This window comes from Hyaena hyaena, unplaced genomic scaffold, assembly GCF_003009895.1.
Source record: "Hyaena hyaena isolate Hyena2069 unplaced genomic scaffold, ASM300989v1 scaffold_269, whole genome shotgun sequence".
In the NCBI taxonomy this organism is placed as follows: domain Eukaryota; kingdom Metazoa; phylum Chordata; class Mammalia; order Carnivora; family Hyaenidae; genus Hyaena; species Hyaena hyaena.
This window is the reverse complement of record NW_024080896.1, coordinates 907,724-914,549: the sequence shown is the minus strand read 5'-3', so window position 1 is coordinate 914,549 and position 6,826 is coordinate 907,724.

Sequence of the window (6,826 nt, the reverse complement as noted above, 5' to 3'; positions counted from 1 at the left end):
CAGATGTGTCTCAGAGTGGAGTGACATAATTTATCTCCAGGGTGGATGGCCCTTTGTTTAGGAAAATGCTTTGATAAAGCCCCTTGGCCAAGAAAGTTAACACCCAAAAGGCTTGGACAAGTCAGCCTGGAGGAGAGAAAAAGAGGTGACTAGCTCTCTGAAGTAGCATGGGAAGAATTTTGAGGTTCTGTGTTCAAAAGAGAATGGCTCTGAGGAAGGTCAGGGGAGACAGAAAGCATGGGGCAGAAGGCCAGAGGCTGAGATTTATGTTAGCGGTTGCCCGGCACCCACTTGCCCTCTTCTGGCAAAGGTACCAGACTATTCCTGGGCACCAGCACTGGCGAATCTGATTTGGTTCCAGTATCAATCACTTGTGCTCCAGCTCCACAGTCAAGGGGAGGGAGAGTTGAAGAGGGAAGGGGCTGGTGACCCAGCCTCAGTCAATCAGACCTCTTCTTGGAGTAGAGAGATGGAAGGGTGGAATGGGAGTTAATCCATCCCAATGACTCTCCCTTATGTCCTGCCCCCTGAATCCAGGAAATACTGGTTCCCATCCGTGCTGAGGTCCCGTTCTTCAGCTAGTCCTTCCATTTCCTCACTCATCCCTTATCCTTCCTAGAAATTACTTTTTTGTCCTTTTTGCTTACTGGGTCAGAAGTAGTTTCTTAACTGTCTCAGTAAGGCTGAGAAGAAATGACCTGCAGGAAGTACAATAAGAAAAGTGGACAGCCAGAATGACAGTAGGAGTCAGAAAACATCCCGAGATGGGGTCCTAATCTCCATTAGCAAGTCCTTTGTTTCATGTGCAGGGACCTAATCTCTCCCCAGAACCCAAACCTTCATTAAATGCCTGCTTTCCCAAGTGATGTATTAATTCACATGCCCAGAATGGTATATGAGAGTTTCTGTTTTCCTAAATTTCCCCCAAGCTTTGATATTGTTAGGTTTATCCATGAGTTGGGAAATAGCCTACCTGGTGTCTACATGGGGCCATGTGACCCAGTGTTGTGTACCATTTCCAGACTGAGGTGGTTGAGAAGTGTATGACTTCAACCTGTTCTCTCTTCTTCCACCAGCTGGATTTGAGCCAACATGGTTACCTGGGAATTCCTGTGGTGAAAAACCCAAAGAGAAAAGGAGCCTAATCCCTGAAACCGACTTGGAGGGCAGCAACTTACCAATCAGGACCATCCACTTTAGACTCCACATGAAAGAGACATAAGTTCCTAGCTTGCCTGAGCCATTATCCATTGTTACGCCATCTCTTGCTACCCTGATTAATACTCTGTAACCCGGTACAGGCATATCTCATTCTACTGTGCTTTGTTTTACTGTGCTTCACAAATACTGCAGTTTTGTGACAAATTGAAGGTTTGTGGCAACCCTGCATTGATCAAGTCTATCGGCCCCATTTACCCAATAGCATTTGTTCACTTCGCATGCTTTGTGTCACATTTTGGTAATTCTTGTAATATTTCAAACTTATTTCATTATTACTGTATTTGTTATGGTGATCTGTGATCAGTGATTACAACTCGTTGAAAGTTCAGATGATGGTTAGCATTTTTTAACAATAAAGTATTTTTTAATTAAGGTAAGTACATTTTTTAGACATAATGTTATCACACACTTCATAGACTACAGTATATAGAGTAAACTTGAAAAAATTCATTTGACTTGCTTTATTGCAATATTTACTTTATTGCAATAGCCTGGAACCAACTTGCAATATCTCCAAGGTATGTCTATAATTCCAATTCTAGAAATAATAGCACAAGTGCACTATTTACAATAGAAAAAGAAAAAAGCACCCCAAACGTCTGTTAGTAGAGAAATGGATATATAAATTTAACACAGTTGTATAAAGGAATACTATACAACAGTACAAATGAATTAGTTCTGTATGTCTCCACATAGATGGATCTAGAAAACAATCTACAATGAACAAAGCCAGCTGCAGTTAATACAATTTGATGCTATTTATGTGGCCTTTAAAAAAAATAGCAACGTAAATCTCTTTAGTATGTGTAGGCACGTAAGTGTATAAAAAACTTTGATGATAACCTGGCTGGAATGATACCATACGGATGGTGGGTGGGGACGGAGCAGGGGACAACTGAGAGGGAACGCTGTAGACTTCAAAATATCTATAATATTTTATTTTTTAGAAAAAAGGTTAGAAGTAAATGTGTCTGAAGATACACATTTGATCATTTGGGACGGCTGATTCTCAGATGCCTATTTATTATCCTCTGTGTTTTTCTTCTTGTTTTCTGATCGGTGTTTCAACAATAAAATTCTATCCAAGGAGAGAAAACTCTTACCTGCTTCGTCAGGGCCTGGAAGCAGAGAGCTCCTTGTAGGGTGTCACTCCCTAGGCATCTCTGAGGCCTCCTGTTCCATTACATGTGGCAGTGACACTTTCTGCTAAAAATAGAAAGCACCCCATCCCTAGGACCCATGGTCTCTTCCCTTCCACCATTTCTTTTTCCATTTCTTGTATACAAAACATCACCACCATGAAAGGTAAGAACATTCTTGCACTGTCTTGCCACAGAGGAGATTCCAGCTAAAGGCAATTCCAGTTCCAGGAGCAAGACAATTCCCATGAATAACAAATGGTAAAGGAGCAAGAAGAAGGTGATATAAATGTGCACCAATGAATAGAGGAGAGGCACAATTTCAACTACTTAAAGGGTTTACAAAGTTCAGTGTGGTGTCCTCTTCCATATAAAATAATCATGAGCCTCCAATGACAGGAGACCATAATGTTTCAGAGGCTCGAAGGTTTCATTTCATGAGCAGAAAATGAATATTTATATCTTGTATTTTTACACTTGTAATGGATGAACCATTTCATTGCTCTAGTGTCATGAAAACAAAGACAAAAACCCACATGAAAGTAGGTGCCACCCAGAGCTGCCCTTTTACAGCGAGGCCATCGTTTCTGTTTTTAGATGCTCAGAGGTGACCTCACAAGTCAAGAGGTTATTACTTTAGTCAGCAGAAACAGTTTTCAGGGGGTGCTGGGTCTGGAAGGATACACATCCCTCCTTAAACACCCTTGTATCTGTCCCCTAGTTCTACTGTCAGAGAAACTGTCACCATGAATTAGGTAGACAGAACTGCCAGAAGGCCTGTCCTGGAACATAATGTGTAAAACAGGGCTACTGCATGGCTTCCGATTACATCTGACCCCCTAACTCCCTCTCCTCCCAGGAACAGTGCCAAACTCAGAATTCTCGGCTTATGAGAGGCTTGACTTGCTATCAGGCACATCCTAATTGAGAAAACTCCTGCATCAACAGAGGTGGAGAAATGCAGAGAAGAACATGGGAGGCTGCTTTGCCTGCCAAGCTTTGTGGACTGAATCAGTCCTGGTGGAAAGGAAGGTGCTTCTTTATGATTATGTCTGAGATTGAGTAACTGGATTGAGCAGTTGAGAGATGAGGCTGCATAGAAACAGGACCAACCTTCTTTCAGCCCCGCTCAGCTGTCACCACCCTGTGTGCAGATGTTCTAGTCTAAGGAATAGGGCTGTAGAAGCAGATCTTAGAGATGTGATTTTGTATTTCCTCCTCCCCACATTCGTAGGGTCATTTTCTCGAGTTTGAAGTGAGGAGATGCACCTCCGGAGATGGCAGGAGGGAGCAGCATGATAAAGATGCCTGGAATATCTGGGCCAGTGTGCTCACTGTCTTCTTCTCTTCTCCTTCTTGTATTTCCATTTCACTGTCTTCAAAGTTTAGAAAATTCTTTTGAAGGTACAGTGTTGTCTCTACTGTATATGGAGAATTAAGGGGAAAGGCTGTTGGTGGTACAGAGGAGAACATCCCTCACTCTGTGCCCAGTGTTCAGTATTCTGAGGGTCATTGGCAGCAGCGGTGGCTGAAACGACGCACTAACGAATCTGTATTTAGCCTAGTGCTGAGGAAGCACCATAGCTGCTGTAGGAATCCACCCACATGAGCAATAAAGGCCTGACACTGAAGCATCTCCGAGGACCTCTAAGGAAGCTGCCTTGGAAGGATCTGGATCTCCTGTTAGTTTGGTCAGTGTGGCTTGGGGTTGTTTTATATGAAGTGTCATGTTTCCTAATATCCTAATATTCCACTCTTCAGTGACAGAATCTCTGAAATTTAGCTGGGTGGATACCCTTCCTTGTGATTACCAGCTTGAGCCCAGGCATTATTCACGTAGAGATACGTTGGACAGTTAGGATAACTGTTAGACCAAGTAAAAGATGGCAGCTTAAACCAGATTAAAGTCTATCTCTCTCATGTAAAAAGTAGGAAAATTAGTGGTGTGGACTGATATAGTAGCCCCATCCATTAAGATAAGGAGCACAATATATGCCAAAGGGAATAAGCCAAATTAAGTTCAGTGTCAGGGATTAGAAGCAGCAAGGCATGCCTGGAGCTGAGCAACTCACATGTTGAACAATAGGTGACTTTCCTCTCCAAGTCTCCATCAGCAAACAAGGGTGTATGTGGGTAATCTTGATTAGAGTATAGAAAATGCTCCAAACAGAATCAGCCCAAGAATAAATAAGTCACATCAAGACCCAGAATCCAAGTCCCGCGTGCATGGCTTCCAGCAGGCGTAGCAGTGACAGAAGTTAATACTCAGACTGCAAACTTACTTATCCTCAAAATACTGAAATACAGACTCTTTGTCTGAAAAGCACAGTAATTTGTTCTCAAGCTCCGTAATGAGGTTGGGGGAGGGGACATGCTGGTGGACTGCAGCAAGGAGGACAGGAAGTATGTCTGAGTCCAAGCATGTTTGAGGCTTGTGAATTATTTAGTAACATAATAGCTGGGTATTTATTTATTACATTGAAGTGGAGCTTTTGTGTTTGAATCAAAAGCACACATAAAAGCCTATTGTAGAAAATCAGGCTCTATTGTAACATAAATGTGCATTATATAAAGCAAAAAGAAAAGAAAAAAAAGGGATTTAAAGGTACAAATAAACTGCGGAGCTCACAAATTGTGGGAGAGTTGAGGGTAAGATCTCAGAAAAGATCCAAGATGGCTCTCCGGTTTTTTGCCTGACCAGAGTCTCCGTCACAACAACCAGCTCTTGCTTTAGCCAGACAAATGGGGAATGAAATGGTTCTTTCCCCAGTCCTCAGAATTATGACTATGGAGCTAAGTGGAGGAGGAATAATAGAATAGCAGGAAAACAAAGAGAAGAAGGTAGGGGGAAGTCCCTCAAAGAATTTGCACAAACTCAATAAAGAAAAGTAGCATTAAAACACCTCCTGCAACTGCCATCTCAAGCAATGCTCCAATCTATAGAAATTTCACAGATGGCTGCCCTGCGTGGGTCTGCCCTTATTGTAGGAGGGTGTATTACATTGCTGGAGGTCTGGTGCTAGGCTATATTTTCATTCTGGGTAGTTTTTTTTTAACAGCTTAATTACAATATGGTTCATATACAATACCACCTAATGTATAAAATTCAATGTTTTTTTTTAATATATTCACAGATTTGTGAAACCATAACCACCAGTCCATTTTAGAACATTTTCATCACCTCAGAAAGAAACCTGGTACTCTAGCTATTGCCTTCTATTGGCCATCCCCAACTTCCTCAGTTCTAGGCAACCACAAATACCTTCTATCTTTATAGATTTCCCTCTTCTGAACATTTCATATGAATGGAACAGTATAACATGTGATCTTTTGTAGCTGGCTTCTTTCGACGTGTTTTCGAGATTTATCCAGGTTATGGCATATATCAGTTCTTCATTCCTTTTTTACAGCTGAATAATATTCCATTGCATTGTTATAACACATTTTATTTATCTATTTGTCATGGATGGACACTTAGATTATTTCCTTCTTTTGGTTATTATGGATGATATTGCTATAAATATTCATGTACAAGATTTTATGTGCATATATGTTTTTAGTTTTCTTGGATATATTCCTAAGAATAGGATTGCTGGGTTATATGCTAATTCTATATTTAATCATTTGAGGAACTACCAAACTGTTTTCCAAAGTGGCTGCACCACTTTATATTCCTACCAGCAGTGTATGAGGGTTTCAACTTGTCTACATCCTCATCAGCACTTGAAATTTTCTGACATTTTGATTACAACCATCCTAATAGTTGTGAAGTGGTTATCTTGTTGTTTTGATTTGTATTTCTCTGATGACTAATGATATCAACCATTTTTTAAGTGCTTTTGGCCATTTTTATGTCTCCGTTAAAGAAATGTTTATTCAGATCCTTTCCTTATTTTTTAAGTGTATTATTTGGCTTTTTATTATTGAGTCATAAGAGTTCTTTATATGCTGTGGATCTAAGTCTTTTACCTGGTATATGATTTTAAAATACCTTCTGCCATTCTGTGGGTTATCTTTTCATTTTCTTCATAGTATCTTTGGAAGCACAAAAATTTAATATTTTGATGAAGTCCAAACTCATTTTCTTTGTTACTAGTTCTTTTGGTGTTTATATCTTTTGTCAAATCTAAGGTCATACTTCTGTGGCTTTTTTTCTAACAATTTTATAGTTGTAGCCTTACATTTAGGTCTTTGATCCATTTTGAGTTAATTTTTATAAATGATGTGAGGTAAGGATTCAAAGTCAAGCTTTCATATATGGCAACCTAATTAATTGACCCAGCACGATTTACTGAAAAGACTTTTCTTGACCTATAGGATAGTTTTGGCACCCTAATGAAAAATCAACTCACCATAGATGTATGGGTTTATTTCTAGAATTTCAATTTTCTTCCATTTATCAACTTCTCTATCCTGTGACAGTACTATACTGTCATAGCATTGCTTTGTAGTAAGTTTTGAAATAA